Below are 17,134 nucleotides of genomic sequence, written 5' to 3'. Positions count from 1 at the left end.
GAGAGGGGGGAGGAGAGGGGGGGAAGAGAGGGGAGGGGGAGAGGGGAAGAGAGGGGGAGAGGGGGGGAGAGAGGGGGGCAGAGAGGGAGGAGGGAGAGAGAGGAGAGGGGGAGAGCGAGGAGAGGGGGAGAGCGAGGAGAGGGGGAGGGGGAGGGGGAGGGGGAGAGGGAGAGGGAGAGAGGGAGAGAGCACGAGTGTGAAGAGAGAGAGAGAGAGAGAGAGAGAGAGAGAAAGACAGACACAGACAATGCTTGGGTAGGGAGAGCGAGAGACACACACAATCCAGTCAGCCCACGTGTCTGTTGCTGGAGGCGGGAGTTCGGAGACGTACCCTGTTTTCCTGTGGCTGGTAGCTGGAGTCTGGGGCGGAGGGGAGAGAGCGAGAGAGAGAGTACCGTTAGTTATCAGACACCGTGTTCAGAGAGCACGCGCTGCGCCCCTCAAACCCCGCCCTCCCCGTGAGTACTCACCCGGCTCGTCCCGCTCCCCGTTCGGGCGCCGAGGCTGGTCTGGGGTGTGACGGGCATCAGAGCTTGGCGGATGGCCCTCTCCCAGGCCTGGGCCCCAGCGGAGCCTGGGCCTACCCCGGCGGGCTGTGTCCCTGGGCTGGGGCCTGCAGCCTCTCGCCACGTAGTAGGTGTCGGAGTCGGTGACCAGCTCGAAGCAGTGTGGCGTGCTGCCAGGGGGCAGGTTGGTGAACTCCTGGGCCAGCTGCACCCGGAGGATCTCGGACAGTGGGAATTCCTGCGGAGAGAGAGGAGGGTGGGTCGATAAGAGCGGAATGGTGAAGGTACCCTGGAGGCGCGTGGGGCCAGAACATCAGGGCTCTCCTCGCTGAGCTCCACCTCCACACGCAGAGCGCGGGAATGTTCACACTGGACCCGGAGCCACGCTGTGGGCTCAGCGTCAGCCGTGGCTCAGTGGGCAGCATGCTCGCCTCAGAGTCCGAAGGTTGTGGGTTCAAATCCCACTCCAGAGTCTCGAGCACACAATCCAGGCCGACACTCTCAGTGCAGTACTGAGGGAGCGCCGCACTGTCGGAGGGGCAGTACTGAGAGAGCCCCGCACTGTCGGAGGGGCAGTACTGAGGGAGCGCCGCACTGTCGGAGGGGCAGAAACTGAGGGAGCGCCGCACTGGTGGAGGGGCGGTACTGAGGGAGCGCCGCACTGTCGGAGGGGCAGAACTGAGGAGCGCCGCACTGTCAGAGGGGCGGTACTGAGGAGCGGCGCACTGTCGGAGGGGCAGTACTGAGGGAGCGCCGCACTGGTGGAGGGGCAGTACTGAGGGAGCGCCGCACTGGTGGAGGGGCAGTACTGAGGGAGCGCCGCACTGTCGGAGGGGCAGTACTGAGGGAGCGCCGCACTGTCGGAGGGGCTGTCTTTCGGATCAGACGTTAAACCGAGGCCCCGTCTGCTCTCTCAGGTGGATGTAAAAGATCCCACGGCCACTATTGGAAGAAGAGCAGGGGGAGTTCTCCCCGGTGTCCTGGGCCAATATTTATCCCTCAACCAACATCACTAAAACAGATGATCTGGTCATTATCACATTGCTGTTTGTGGGATCTTGCTGTGCACAAATTGGCTGCCCGCCGTTTCCCACATTACAACAGTGACCGCACTTCAAAATGTGCTTCATTGGCCATGAAGCGCTTTGAGACGTCCGGTGGTCGTGAATATAAGGCGCTATAAAAATTGCAAGTCTTTCTTTCTCAGTGCCCAGGACTTTAGTGCGTGGGGAGGAAGTCAGCCAGAGACACTTGCTGGTGTGAGCGAGCAGGTGTGTGAATGTGTGCAGGGGGCGCGAGCGGAGGGCCACGTGCGGGAGTGTATGGGTTGTGCGCACAGCTCGTGATCCGACCCCGGGACCGGCGCCAAGAGTCAGCTCGGCTCCCCCTTTCGCGCCGTTGAGTTGAATAACCCGAGGGTTGGGCTTACCTTGTAGAACTTGGTCCCGCTTTCATTCTGAAAGAGAGTGATACACTTGCTGTCCAGTCGCCAGTAATGCCTTTTCCTCTGTCACGGTGGAGTAACAAATCAAAGATTACAGAAAACAGACAGCAACTCCATACAGTTACACAGTGAGTGACCCTCACCCTGAATAAACAGTGACCCTGTACAGTTACACAGTGAGTGACCCTTACCCTAAATAAACAGTGACTCTTTACCGTTACAGTGAGTGACCCTTACCCTGAATAAACAGTGACTCTGTACAGTTACACAGTGAGTGACCCTTACCCTAAATAAACAGTGACTCTTTACCGTTACAGTGAGTGACCCTTACCCTGAATAAACAGTGACTCTGTACAGTTACACAGTGAGTGACCCTTACCCTGAATAAACAGTGACTCTGTACAGTTACACAGTGAGTGACCCTTACCCTGAATAAACAGTGACTCTGTACAGTCACGCAGTGAGTGACCCTTACCCTGAATAAACAGTGACTCTGTACAGTCACGCAGTGAGTGACCCTTACCCTGAATAAAGTTATTGCTAAATGTTTATGAAATACTGGGTTAGGAGTATTGTGTCCTATTCTGGGCACCGCTATTTAGGAAGGATGTCAGGGCCTTGGAGAGGGTGCGGAGGAGATTGACCAGAATGGTCCCAGGATTGAGGAACTTCAGTTATGTGGAGAGACTGGAGAAGCTGGGATTGTTCTCCTTAGAGCAGAGAAGGTTAAGGGGAGATTTAATTGAGGCGTTTAAAATTACGAGGGGTTTTGATCGAGTAAATAAGGAGAAAGTGTTTCCAGTGGCAGGAGGGTCGGTAACCAGAGGACACAGATTGAAGATAATCGGTAAAAGAACCAGAGGGGAGACGAGGAGAATGTTTTTCCGCAGCGAGTTGTTGTGATCTGGAATGCGCTGCCTGAAAGGGCGGTGGAAGCAGATTCAATAGTAACTTTCAAAAGGGAAACTGGATAAATACTTGAAAAGGAGAAATGTGCAGGGCTGTGGGGAGAGAGCAGGGGGGAGTGGGACTAATTGGAGAGCTCTTTCAAAGAGCCGGTACAGGCACGATGGGCCGAACGGCCTCCTTCTGCGGCCATGCGGCTCGATGCGTGCAAAAACTGCGGAGCTTTTCGATTGGCCAGAGCCTGGCTGCCGTCTTGAGTGTGCGGCCCGCGGGGGGAGGGAGGGTGTCCGCCCTGTGTAGCTGGGGTGAAAGTTGCGACACGTGGCGGAGCCGTGCACTGACCAGAGAGTCCCGCTTGCTGTAGTGAATCATCCAGCCCTCCTTCAGCACCGCGCTGTTCTTCCGCTTGCTGTGCCTGATGGACTGAACCACTCGCATCAGGGGGATGTTATTGGTGCAACTGGGGCTGGCCCCGCCAAAGAGAAAGGAGAGTAATTAATTACCGGCATGACGCGAATCCGGACCTTCCTACACGTTTATCGCGGGCGCGCCCTTCCTGGTGTGACGGGGGATGAGTGACGATTGTCGGCCCGCTCTTATAATAGGTTCGCTGCGTCGACCTGCGTCACCAATGGGCTGTCACGCTTTAGGCCTCCATCCAGTAGGGGCTCTGCGGCAGCTCCTCTGGCCATCTCCCAGCAGCGCAGCTTTCAACAGCGACTGCAATGGGTCTCCTCGTTAGTATTGGTCAGCCGTGGCTCAGTGGGTAGCACTCGCTCGCTCTCTCTCTCTTTTGCGCTCCCAAGTCAGACGGTCGTGGGTTCGAGCCCCCCGACTCCAGAAACTCGAGCCCCATAATCCAGGCCGACCGCCCCCCCCCCCCGCCCGCCTCCAGGTGCTGAGGGAGCGCCGCACGGTCGGAGGGGCGGTACTGAGGGAGTGCCGCACTGTCGGAGGGGCAGTACTGAGGGAGCGCCGCACTGTCGGAGGGGCAGTACTGAGGGAGCGCCGCACTGTCGGAGGGGCGGTACTGAGGGAGCGCCGCACGGTCGGAGGGGCGGTACAGAGGGAGCGCCGCACTGTCGGAGGGGCGGTACAGAGGGAGCGCCGCACTGTCGGAGGGGCGGTACTGAGGGAGCGCCGCACTATCGGAGGGGCAGTACTGAGGGAGCGCCGCACTGTCGGAGGGGCGGTACTGAGGGAGCACCGCACGGTCGGAGCGGCGGTACTGAGGGAGCGCTGCACGGTCGGAGGGGCGGTACTGAGGGAGCGCCGCACGGTCGGAGCGGCGGTACTGAGGGAGCGCCGCACGGTCGGAGCGGCGGTACTGAGGGAGCGCCGCACTGTCGGAGGGGCAGTACTGAGGGAGCGCCGCACTGTCGGAGGGGCGGTACAGAGGGAGCGCCGCACTGTCGGAGGGGCAGTACAGAGGGAGCGCCACACTGTCGGAGGGGCGGTACTGAGGGAGCGCTGCACGGTTGGAGGGGCGGTACTGAGGGAGAACCGCACTGTCGGAGGGGCAGTACTGAGGGAGCGCCGCACTGTCGGAGGGGCGGTACTGAGGGAGCGCCGCACTGTCGGAGGGGTGGTACTGAGGGAGCGCCGCACTGTCGGAGGTGCCGTCAAACCGAGGCCCCGTCTGCTCTCTCAGGTGGATGTAAAAGATCCCGTGGCCACTATTGGAAGAAGAGCACGGGGAGTTCTCCCCGGTGTCCTGGGGCCAATATTTATCCCTTCAACTGACATCACCAAAACAGATGATCTGGTCATTATCACACTGCTGTTTGTGGGAGCTTGCTGTGCGCAAATTGGCTGCCGCGTTTCCTACATTACAACAGTGATTACACTTCAAAAAAAGTACTTCATTGGCTGTGAAGCGCTTTGGGACGTCCGGAGGTGGTGAAAGGCGCAGGAGAAATGGGAGTCTTTATTTCAGAGGGGAGACGACATTCTGATGTTACCGGAGTTGATTAAATACAATGTGCTACCTGAGGGGTCCAGAGGAGTCATCGTGGCTCCAATCTGATGGGGAAGTGGGATCAGGGTCGGGACTGTTCCCAGAGTCTTCCAGCATCCTGGTACGGGAATCATGGAGTTCACCGTCTCCTTCCAAAGAGGGATCGCCAGCGTCAGAATTAATCCCCTCTGCTGGGAGGCAGAAATACAATAAATCAGAGAAAGCAACACAGGAACAAGAGGAGGCCATTCAGCCCCTCGAGCCTGTTACACAGGAACAGGAGGAGGCCGTTCAGTCCCTCGAGCCTGTAACACAGGAACAGGAGGAGGCCATTCAGCCCCTCGAACAGGAGGAGGCCATTCAGCCCCTCGAGCCTGTTACACAGGAACAGGAGGAGGCCGTTCAGTCCCTCGAGCCTGTTACACAGGAACAGGAGGAGGCCATTCAGCCCCTCGAACAGGAGGAGGCCATTCAGCCCCTCGAAGCTGTTACACAGGAACAGCAGGAGGCCATTCAGCCGCCTCGAGCCTGTTACACAGGGACAGCAGGAGGCCATTCAGCCGCCTCGAGCCTGTTACACAGGAACAGGAGGAGGCCATTCAGCCCCTCGAGCCTGTTACACAGGAACAGGAGGAGGCCATTCAGTCCCTCGAGCCTGTTACACAGGAACAGGAGGAGGCCATTCAGCCCCCTAGAGCCTGTTACACAGGAACAGGAGGAGGCCATTCAGCCCCTCGAGCCTGTTATACAGGAACAGGAGGAGGCCATTCAGCCCCCTCGAGCCCGTTACACAGGAACAGGAGGAGGCCATTCAGTCCCTCGAGACTGTTACACAGGAACAGGAGGAGGCCATTCAGCCCCTCGAGCCTGTTACACAGGAACAGGAAGAGGCCATTCAGCCCCTCCAGCCTGTTACACAGGAACAGGAGGAGGCCATTCAGCCCCCTCGAGCCTGTTACACAGGAAAAGGAAGAGGCCATTCAGCCCCTCCAGCCTGTTACACAGGAACAGGAGGAGGCCATTCAGCCCCCTCGAGCCTGTTACACAGGAACAGGAGGAGGCCAATCAGCCCCTCGAGCCTGTTACACAGGAACAGGAGGAGGCCATTCAGCCCCCTCGAGCCTGTTACACAGGAACAGGAGGAGGCCATTCAGCCCCCTTGAGCCTGTTACACAGGAACAGGAGGAGGCCATTCAGCCCCCTTAAGCCTGTTACACAGGAACAGGAGGAGGCCATTCAGCTCCTCGAGCCTGTTACACAGGAACAGGAGGAGGCCATTCAGCCCCCTTGAGCCTGTTACACAGGAACAGGAGGAGGCCATTCAGCCCCCTTAAGCCTGTTACACAGGAACAGGAGGAGGCCATTCAGCCCCTCGAGCCTGTTACACAGGAACAGGAGGAGGCCATTCAGCACCTCGAGCCTGTTACACAGGAACAGGAGGAGGCCTATTCAGCCCCCTCGAGCCTGTTACACAGGAACAGGAGGAGGCCATTCAGCCCCCTCGAGCCTGTTACACAGGAACAGGAGGAGGCCATTCAGCCCCTCAAGCCTGTTACCCAGGAGGAGGCCATTCAGCCCCTCAAGCCTGTTACACAGGAACAGGAGGAGGCCATTCAGCCCCTCCAGCCTGTGACACAGGAACAGGAGGAGGCCATTCAACCCCCTCGAGCCTGTTACACAGGAACAGGAGGAGGCCCATTCAGCCCCTCGAGCCTGTTACACAGGAACAAGAGGAGGCCATTCAGCCCCTCTAGCCTGTTGCACAGGAACAAGAGGAGGCCATTTAGCCCCTCGAGCCTGTTACATGGGAACAGGAAGAGGCCATTCAGCCCCTCGAGCCTGTTACACAGGAACGGCAGGAGGCCATTCAGCTCCTCGAGCCTGTTACACAGGAACAGGAGGAGGCCATTCAGCCCCTCGAGCTTGTTACACAGGAGGAGGCTCTTGAGCCTGTTACACAGGAACAGGAGGAGGCCATTCAACCCCCTCCAGCCTGTTACACAGGAACAGGAGGAGGCCATTCAGCCCCTCGATCCTGTTGCACAGGAACAGGAGGAGGCCATTCAGCCCCCACGAGCCTGTTACACAGGAACAGGAGGAGGCCATTCAGCCCCTCAAGCCTGTTACACAGGAGGAGGCCATTCAGCCCCTCGAGCCTGTTACACAGGAACAGGAGGAGGCCATTCAGCCCCTCGAGCCTGTTGCACAGGAACAGGAGGAGGCCATTCAGCCCCTCGAGCCTGTTACACAGGAGCAGGAGGAGGCCATTCAGCCCCTCGAGCCTGTTACACAGGAACAGGAGGAGGCCATTCAGCCCCCTCGAGCCTGTTACACAGGAACAGGAGGAGGCCATTCAGCCCCCTCGAGCCTGTTACACAGGAGGAGGCACATTCAGCTCCTCGAGCCTGTTACACAGGAACAGGAGGAGGCCATTCAGCCCCTCGATCCTGTTACACAGGAACAGGAGGAGGCCATTCAGCCCCCACGAGCCTGTTACACAGGAACAGGAGGAGGCCATTCAGCCCCTCAAGCCTGTTACACAGGAGGAGGCCATTCAGCCCCTTGAGCCTGTTACACAGGAACAGGAGGAGGCCATTCAGCCCCCTCGAGCCTGTTACACAGGAACAGGAGGAGGCTATTCAGCCCCTCGAGCCTGTTACACAGGAACAGGAGGAGGCCATTCAGCCCCTCGATCCTGTTACACAGGAACAGGAGGAGGCCATTCAGCCCCTTGAGCCTGTTCTGCCGTTCAGTGAGATCATGGCTGATCTGTGATCTAACTCCATCTACCCGCCTTTGGCCCATATCCCTTAATACCTTTGGTTAACAGAAAGCTATCAAGCTCAAGATTTAAGATTAACAATTGATCTAGCATGAATCGCCGTTTGCGTAAGAGAGTTCCAGATTTCCGCCACCCTTTGTGTGAAGAAGTGCTTCCTGACATCACCCCTGAACGGCCTGGCTCTAATTTGAAGGTTCTGCCCCCTTGTTCTGGACTCCCCCCACCAGAGGAAATAGTTTCTCTCTCTCGACCCGATCGAATCCTTTAATCAACTTAAACACCTCGATTAGATCACCCCTTAATCTTCTAAACTCCAGGGAATACAAGCCCAGTCTGTGCGACCCATCCTCGTAATTTAACCCTTTTAGCCCCGGGTATCGTTCTGGTGAATCTGCGCTGCCCCCCCTCCGAGGCCGATAGATCCTTCCCGAGGTGTTGTAAGAAATCGTGGACTGAAAGAAATAACAGTCTGTTACGGGTTCCCTAGATCAGCAGTTTGTCTAAGTTGATGACACAGAAAGATTCCAGTCAGGTCAGAGAAATAGTTGTACCGAGAGTTAAATTATAAGGTCAGAACACAAAAACAGGCCTTCGAGTGGGCATAGCTAGGGCGGATACGGGATGCAGCAAGGAGCTGCAGGATAAACAAGCTGTCTACAAAGAGGGCAACAAGACCTTTAGAACAGAGGCAAGGAGGACAATGAAATCATGAGGCTGGGAGGGGGGCCGTCATAGGTAGCCGCTCCCTTGTAATTGGACAATAGGACGGGGAACAAACGATTGACAGCAGGTAATCGAAATAAAGTATAAAAACGGGTGACCGAGAGAGAGGAAATCAGGCAGTTAGGGGGCGAAGGCTTCCCCCCCCCCGCCCACCCCCGAGGTGGCTACGGCCTAACACCTTGGTCAAGTTTAGCCTCTGAAGGGGCTGACGGCCCAACACCTCCAACAGCTCGAGAGACGACCCAACGGAAGTGACCGCTGCGGCAGACTGCAGGGATCCACCCAATCCGAGACATAAGAACATAAGAAGTAGGAGCAGGAGTAGGCCATACGACCCCTCGGGCCTGCTCCGCCATTCAATAGGATCATGGCTGATCCGAACCTAGACTCACGTCCACTTCCCTGCCCGCTCCCCATAACCCTTAATTCCCTTATCAGCTAGGAAACTGTCTATCTCCGTTTTAAATTTATTTAATGTCGCAGCTTCCACAGCTCTCTGAGGTAGCAAATGCCATAGATTTACTACCCTCTGAGTGAAGAAGTTTCTCCTCATCTCAGTTTTGAAACGGCAGCCCCTTATTCTAAGATTATGCCCCCTAGTTCTAGTCTCACCCATCAGTGGAAACATCCTCCCCGCATCCACCCGATCAAGCCCCCTCACAATCTTACATGTTTCGATAAGATCGCCTCTCATTCTTCTGAATTCCAATGAGTAGAGGCCCAACCTACTCAACCTTTCCTCATACGTCAACCACCGTACTGCCTTACCTCCCATCTGGTTGTTTAATTCTGTTCCAGGGCGGTAGATCGCCCTCATCTGTCACGGGTTGTATGTCTTACTGTATCTACTTCAATCGCATGTAGTAATATCTGACTGTGCTTTAAACTGTAGGGGGGAGAAATTGGGTGAGTAGCGCCACCTGTTAGCGCCTAAAGAGGCAGTCAGTGGCTGTAGCGCCACTGGCTGCGCCTCCTGCGATATTCAGCAGGGGCGCTAATGGTGGCGTTAGTCTTTTGCGCTGCGCCGCCACCGATGATGTCATCGGTGTGCGCAGCGCCCCGTTCGCGATATTTGGTAGCGAGCGCCGCTGTAGCGCCGTTCACTACCCGCGCCCAGTTCACGGGGCCTTGCTGCGCCGGCAGAGGTGCAAATTAAGGTGGAGGTGTGGGGCGGCCGCTTTTTCGGCGGCTGCCTGCCAGCACCTCCGTCCCCGGCCTCCTGGTCCCCCCCCCGCGGCATTGCCGGCTGTTTCCCGAGAGCTCGGCACTTCTCCTTGGTGCCGGGCTCGTTTGCCGGCACTCGCGAGCGGGGATCGCGCTGTTGCAGGCCCCTCCCCCTTAACAGTGGGAGGAAGTGGTTAGCACTGTTGCCTCACAGCGCCAGGGACCCGGGTTCGAATCCGGCCTCGGGTGACTGTCTGTGTGGAGTTTGCACATTCTCCCCGTGTTTGCGTGGGTTTCCTCCGGGTGCTCCGGTTTCCTCCCACAGTCCAAAGATGTGCGGGTTAGGTTGATTGGCCATGATAAAAATTGGCCCTTAGTGTTAGGGGGATTAAATACACGGGGTTATGGGGATCGGGTGGGATATGTGTTGGTGCAGGCTCGATGGGCCGAAATGGCCTCTATCTGCACTGTGGGGTTTCTGTGATTCTGTGAAGGCCTGCAGTACCGCAGCGTGCCGTGCCGCAGCGTGTGGCGCTGCGGCACGTAGCGCTGCGAAATTCACTTTCAGCGCCCTAAGAGGGACGCGGAGTGCCTCTAGTCGCGCCCCGTCTCCCTCTAGGGGACTTCAACTGAATTTGCAGCGATCGCTAATGCGGCGATCGCGGCGCAAATTCCAGCGCCCAGGCGAACTTTGCGCCGCTTGGGCGCCTCAGGCCAATTTCTAGGCCTAGCTCTTTAACAAAAAGCCTTACAACTCCCAAGACCCTTTGGGTAATGTGTGCGTGACCTGTGATCCAAATCTTACAGTGCGGGGCCCAGAACTCGACAGAGTTCTTGAAAAAATTCACTTTGGGAGGTCCCAGAATTCTGCACCCAAATTGGAGGGTCTCCATTCATCCCGAGCTAAATTTGCTCACCTTCTCCATTTGCCAAAGTCGATTCTCCCAGACACTCGTTCGGCACAAAGGCGATGCAACGCTTGTGGCAATTAAACTTGCAATCTTTTGAAGAGAGAAAGTGTAATGATCAATAACATGTCATTCTGGAGTGGTACACTAGATGGAGCCGTAGAGCTGTATATTTAGTTGTACGTGTTTAAGACTACACTACCCACGATGCACTAGGCTACCCAGGAGGCAATGAGTCAAGATGGCTGCCTGCACACAGAAGCACACATGCTGGATCTCTACAGATGCTGTACCTAGAGAACGTACATAAATGACTAGCTAGAAGCTAGCTGTGTTCATAATAAGAATGACTAGTTATTAATGAACATAACAGAAAGGTGCAGTGTTGAGACGGGGGCAAACGCTGCGCGAAAGCGTTCAGATTTCAGGCAATGAGGCGCGGCTGTTCCTGTCCCGGCAGCTCAGTGCTCGATACTGGGCCGACCCGAGCAGGAAAGCCCCAGGCTCCGTCCCCGGCCTGTACAAATCAGGCCCCACTAGCCTGGGGCTAGTGTAAGGGTTAGGGTTAGGGCCCGGGGCAAGCCCCACTAGCCTGGGGTTTAGGGTTAGGGCCTGGGTCAGGTCCCACTAGCCTGGGGTTTAGGGTTAGGGTTAGGGCCTGGGTCAGGTCCCACTAGCCTGGGGTTAGGGTTAGGGCCTGGGTCAGGTCCCACTAGCCTGGGGTTAGGGTTAGGGCCCGGGTCAGGTCCCACTAGTCTGGGGTTTAGGGTTAGGGCCCGGGTCAGGTCCCACTAGCCTGGGGTTAGGGTTAGGGCCTGGGTCAGGTCCCACTAGCCTGGGGTTAGGGTTAGGGCCCGGGTCAGGTCCCACTAGTCTGGGGTTTAGGGTTAGGGCCCGGGTCAGGTCCCACTAGCTTGGGGTTAGGGTTAGGGTTAGGGCCCGGGTCAGGTCCCACTAGCTTGGGGTTAGGGTAAGGGTTAGGGTTAGGGCCCCATGGGTCAGGTCCCACTAGCCTGGAGTTTAGGGTTAGGGTTAGGGCCTGAGTCAGGCCCCAGTAGCCTGGGGTTAGGGTAAGGGTTAGGGCCTGGGTCAGGCCCCACTATCCTGGGGTTAGGGTTAGGGCCTGGGTCAGGTCCCACTAGCCTGGGGTTTAGGGTTAGGGTTAGGGCCTGGGCCAGGTCCCACTAGCCTGGGGTTTAGGGTTAGGGTTAGGGCCTGGGTCAGGTCCCACTAACCTGGGGTTAGGATTAGGGTTAGGGCCTGGGCCAGGTCCCACTTGCCTGGAGTTTAGGGTTAGTGCCTGGGCCTGGGCCAGGTCCCACTAGCCTGGGGTTTAGGGTTAGGGTTAGGGCCTGGGTCAGGTCCCACTAACCTGGGGTTAGGATTAGGGTTAGGGCTTGGGTCAGGTCCCACTAGCCTGGGGTTTAGGGTTAGGGTTAGGGCCTGGGCCAGGTCCCACTTGCCTGGAGTTTAGGGTTAGTGCCTGGGCCTCGGTCAGGCCCCATTAGCCTGAGCCCCAGCAAGACCTGCAAAACAAGTCACGATGAGAGGGACCAATTCCCCAAAAATCTGGAGCCACGAAAGTGACCGGAGTGATCGCTAATTTGCCATAATTTGGTTTTATCACATCTCCCCATTAAACCTGCGACTCCAAAGCAATCGCAGGATCGGCACTGCCAATCCCCAACCCCTCCCGCCAATTCCTATCGCTCCCTCAGTACTGCTCCTCCGACAGTGCAGCACTCCCTCAGTACTGCCCCTCCGACAGTGCAGCACTCCCTCAGTACTGCCCCTCCGACAGTGCGGCGCTCCCTCAGTACTGCCCCACCGACAGTGCGGCGCTCCCTCAGTACCGCCCCTCCGACAGTGCGGCGCTCCCTCAGTACTGCCCCTCCGACAGTGTGGCGCTCCCTCAGTACTGCCCCTCCGACAGTGCGGCACTCCCTCAGCACTGCCCCTCCATCAGTGCGGCACTCGCTCAGCACTGCCCCTCCGACAGTGCGGCGCTCCCTCAGTACTGCCCCTCCGACAGTGCAGCGTTCCCTCAGTACTGCCCCTCCGACAGTGCGGCGCTCCCTCAGTACTGCCCCTCCGACAGTGCGGCGCTCCCTCAGTACTGCCCCTCCGACAGTGCGGCGCTCCCTCAGCACTGCCCCTCCGACAGTGCGGCGCTCCCTCAGCACTGCCCCTCCGACAGTGCGGCGCTCCCTCAGTACTGCCCCTCCGACAGTGCGGCGCTCCCTCAGTACTGCCCCTCCGACAGTGCGGCGCTCCCTCAGTACTGCCCCTCCGACAGTGCGGCGCTCCCTCAGTACTGCCCCTCCGACAGTGCGGCGCTCCCTCAGCACTGCCCCTCCGACAGTGCGGCGCTCCCTCAGCACTGCCCCTCCGACAGTGCGGCGCTCCCTCAGTACTGCCCCTCCGACAGTGCGGCGCTCCCTCAGTACTGCCCCTCCGACAGTGCGGCGCTCCCTCAGTACTGCCCCTCCGACAGTGCGGCGCTCCCTCAGTTCTGCCCCTCCGACAGTGCGGCGCTCCCTCAGTACTGCCCCTCCGACACTGCCTTCGCCTGTCGGTCTTACCTTTGCACTGCATGCCTTGTCTGAAGAGGCCCTTCAGCAGATGTTTGCAGTGCTGGCAGATGGTTGGCCTGGTGTAGGAGTGGATGTGGAAGGTGTGAGGGACTTTCAGGCGGGCCATCTCCTGCTTATCCATCCAGATGGGCCGGCCGCTGAACGAGGTGTTCCTCCTCCCAGATCCCACTGGGGTGCGATGCGTCTGAGCGAGGAGACAGTGGAGGGTAAGGCGGGGGGGGTCAAGTCAATGATGGAACACACACGCCCGAAACACTCCCTCTGTGGCTCAAGGGGTACAAAGCAAGATCCAAACCAGTCATCGCTGCTCATCCCTGTGCATCGGAGATCACCACAGGATGGGATCAGGCTCGGATCTGATGCACACCACAGTCAAATAGCTAGCTTGCATCGCACACAAACGAATGGGCCACTTGGGTAAGGCCGTTCCCCAGTGAGAGTCAGTGTGTGTGGAACCTGTACCCCAGTGAGAGTCAGTGCCTGTGGAACCCGTGCCCCAGTGAGAGTCAGTGTGTGTGGAACCCGTACCCCAGTGAGAGTCAGTGTGTGTGGAACCCGTACCCCAGTGAGAGTCAGTGTGTGTGGAACCTGTACCCCAGTGAGAGTCAGTGTCTGTGGAACCCGTACCCCAGTGAGAGTCAGTGTGTGTGGAACCCGTACCCCAGTGAGAGTCAGTGTGTGTGGAACCCGTATCCCAGTGAGAGTCAGTGTGTGTGAAACCTGTACCCCAGTGAGAGTCAGTGGCTGTGGAACCCGTACCCCAGTGAGAGTCAGTGTGTGGAACCCGTACCCCAGTGAGAGTCAGTGTGTGTGGAACCCGTACCCCAGTGAGAGTCAGTGTGTTTGGAACCCGTACCCCAGTGAGAGTCAGTGTGTGTGGAACCCGTACCCCAGTGAGAGTCAGTGTGTTTGGAACCCGTACCCCAGTGAGAGTCAGTGTGTGTGGAACCCGTACCCCAGTGAGAGTCAGTGTGTGTGGAACCCGTACCCCAGTGAGAGTCAGTGTGTGTGGAACCCGTACCCCAGTGAGAGTCAGTGTGTGTGGAACCCGTACCCCAGTGAGAGTCAGTGTGTGTGGAACCCGTACCCCAGTGAGAGTCAGTGCCTGTGGAACCCGTACCCCAGTGAGAGTCAGTGTCTGTGGAACCCGTACCCCAGTGAGAGTCAGTGTGTGTGGAACCCGTACCCCAGTGAGAGTCAGTGTGTGTGGAACCCGTACCCCAGTGAGAGTCAGTGTGTGTGGAACCCGTACCCCAGTGAGAGTCAGTGTGTGTGGAACCCATACCCCAGTGAGAGTCAGTGTCTGTGGAACCCGTACCCTAGTGAGAGTCAGTGTCTGTGGAACCCGTACCTCAGTGAGAGTCAGTGTCTGTGGAACCCGTACCCCAGTGAGAGTCAGTGTGTGTGGAACCCGTACCCCAGTGAGAGTCAGTGTGTGTGGAACCCGTCCCCAGTGAGAGTCAGTGTGTGTGGAACCCGTACCCCAGTGAGAGTCAGTGCCTGTGGAACCCGTACCACAGTGAGAGTCAGTGTCTGTGGAACCCGTACCCCAGTGAGAGTCAGTGTGTGTGGAACCCATACCCCAGTGAGAGTCAGTGTGTGTGGAACCCATACCCCAGTGAGAGTCAGTGTCTGTGGAACCCGTACCCCAGTGAGAGTCAGTGTGTGTGGAACCCGTACCCCAGTGAGAGTCAGTGTCTGTGGAACCCGTACCCCAGTGAGAGTCAGTGTGTGTGGAACCCGTAAGAGAGGGAGTGCGGTTGGCGGCGGATTAGGATGGCGTGTCGCGCAGTGACGTACCTCTTCGTGGGTGCCCGCACTGCGCTGAGTGTTGTTGCTGGAGCTGGTGGACAGGGTGTGGAGATTCTTCCTCTTGCAGTTATTGGGAATCTTGAAAGCGCATCGCTTGTGGTAATCCAGCCCACAACCTGCGGAGAGACGAGGAGATGGTTAGAACCGGGCCTGGCAAAGCCGCAGGGGGCGGGCGGGGGAGCCAGCAAGCTGACAGTGTCGAGTGTGGGGGTGGGAAGGGGGAGTGCAGGTGAGCTTGAGATTCCAAACCTTCGTCACCTCAGCCAGGCCCCCCGTGAGCGAGTGCCCGCGGCCTGTTCACTCCCGCAGGGCATCTCGGGTCACTGGAGCGGGACTCCAGCCCGAGACCCCCCAACCCGGAGGGCAAGACAGACTCAGCCAAGCCCGCACCCCCAAACAGGGGCAAGACCGGGGGTCTCGCTTACTCAACTGCTCGAGGGCGAGGCCGCGGCGATCGGCGGCGCCGGTTCAGTTTACCTTCACACTTCAAGCCTTGCCGCACCAGGCCCCACAGCATCTCGCCACAGTAGTTGCAGAACGCCGGGGCCTTGTAGGAATGGACGTACAGCACATGCGGACGGATGTTGCTCCCTCCCATCGAGGCAGAGCCTGACAGAAAACAGAAAGATCAAAGCGTCAGTAATCGTGTAAGAATAGAACACAGGGACTGAGAAAAAGCCCATTGAATCTCCTCCCACAGCCCATGGACACTCTCCCCTATCACAGACTCCACCCACCCATTGAATCCCCTCCCACAGCCCATGGACACTCTCCCCTATCACAGACTCTACCCACCCATTGAAACTCCTCCCACAGCCCATGGACACTCTCCCCTATCACAGACTCTATCCACCCATTGAATCTCCTCCCACAGCCCATGTACACTCTCCCCTATCACAGACTCTACCCACCCATTGAATCTCCTCCCACTGCCCATGGACACTCTCCCCTATCACAGACTCTACCCACCCATTGAATCTCCTCCCACAGCCCATGTACACTCTCCCCTATCACAGACTCTACCCACCCATTGAATCTCCTCCCACAGCCCATGGACACTCTCCCCTATCACAGACTCTACCCACCTATTGAATCTCCTCCCACAGCCCATGGACACTCTCCCCTATCACAGACTCTACCCACCCATTGAATCTCCTCCCACAGCCCATGGACACGCTCCCCTATCACGGACTCTACCCACCCACTGAATCTCCTCCCACAGCCCATGTACACTCTCCCCTATCACAGACTCTACCCACCCACTGAATCTCCTCCCACAGCCCATGGACACTCTCCCCTATCACAGACTCTACCCACCCATTGAATCTCCTCCCACAGCCCATGGACACTCTCCCCTATCACAGACTCTACCCACCCATTGAATCTCCTCCCACAGCCCATGGACACTCTCCCCTATCACAGACTCTACCCACCCATTGAATCTCCTCCCACAGCCCATGGACACTCTCCCCTCTCACAGACTCTACCCACCCATTGAATCTCCTCCCACAGCCCATGGACACTCTCCCCTATCATAGGCTCTACCCACCCATTGAATCTCCTCCCACAGCCCATGTACACTCTCCCCTATCACAGACTCTACCCACCCATTGACTCTCCCCCCACAGCCCATGGACACTCTCCCCTATCACAGACTCTACCCACCCATTGAATCTCCTCCCACAGCCCATGTACACTCTCCCCATCACAGACTCTCCCCACCCATTGAATCTCTTCCCACAGCCCATGGACACTCTCCCCATCACAGACTCTCCCCACCCATTGAATCTTCTCCCACAGCCCATGGACACTCTCCCCTATCACAGACTCTACCCACCCACTGAATCTCCTCCCACAGCCCATGGACACTCTCCCCTATCACAGACTCTACCCACCCATTGAATCTCCTCCCACAGCCCATGGACACTCTCTCCTATCACAGACTCTACCCACCCATTGAATCTCCTCCCACAGCCCATGGACACTCTCCCCTATCACAGACTCTACCCACCCATTGAATCTCCTCCCACAGCCCATGGACACTCTCCCCTATCACAGACTCTACCCACCCATTGAATCTCCTCCCACAGCCCATGGACACTCTCCCCTATCACAGACTCTACCCACCCATTGAATCTCCTCCCACAGCCCATGGACACTCTACCCACCCATTGACTCTCCTCCCACAGCCCATGGACACTCTCCCCTATCCCGGACTCTGTCCTCCTCTCGCTGGGGCTCTGTGGCCATCATCATCATGTGTGAGCAGGCTATTCAGCCACGGGGTTCTCGCACCCAAGCCGAATCCTTTCCTCGCCCGCCATCCAAACACAAGCAG

At 57.8% G+C, this 17,134-nt stretch overlaps 1 pseudogene across 1 annotated transcript in view; it reads right to left on the bottom strand.

Moving 5' to 3' along the window:
- Positions 1–170: 170 nt before the first annotated feature.
- LOC147092962 (serine/threonine-protein kinase D3-like) overlaps positions 171–17,134 on the bottom strand; it is a 79,183-nt pseudogene continuing 62,219 nt past the window's right edge. Inside the window, exons 3-10 of the transcript XR_015075091.1 lie at positions 15,274–15,405; positions 14,785–14,912; positions 12,973–13,168; positions 10,400–10,483; positions 4,845–5,004; positions 3,199–3,322; positions 1,936–2,013; positions 171–744 (exon numbers count right to left, since the gene is read on the bottom strand). The product of XR_015075091.1 is annotated as a serine/threonine-protein kinase D3-like (transcript). The remainder of the gene's footprint in view (positions 745–1,935; positions 2,014–3,198; positions 3,323–4,844; positions 5,005–10,399; positions 10,484–12,972; positions 13,169–14,784; positions 14,913–15,273; positions 15,406–17,134) is intronic.

Source organism: Somniosus microcephalus, unplaced genomic scaffold (assembly GCF_052327205.1).
Source record: "Somniosus microcephalus isolate GS21.2 unplaced genomic scaffold, FLI_Smic_1.0 unresolved_chr2, whole genome shotgun sequence".
Lineage (NCBI taxonomy): Eukaryota > Metazoa > Chordata > Chondrichthyes > Squaliformes > Somniosidae > Somniosus > Somniosus microcephalus.
This window is presented reverse-complemented; position numbering and strand designations above follow the sequence as displayed.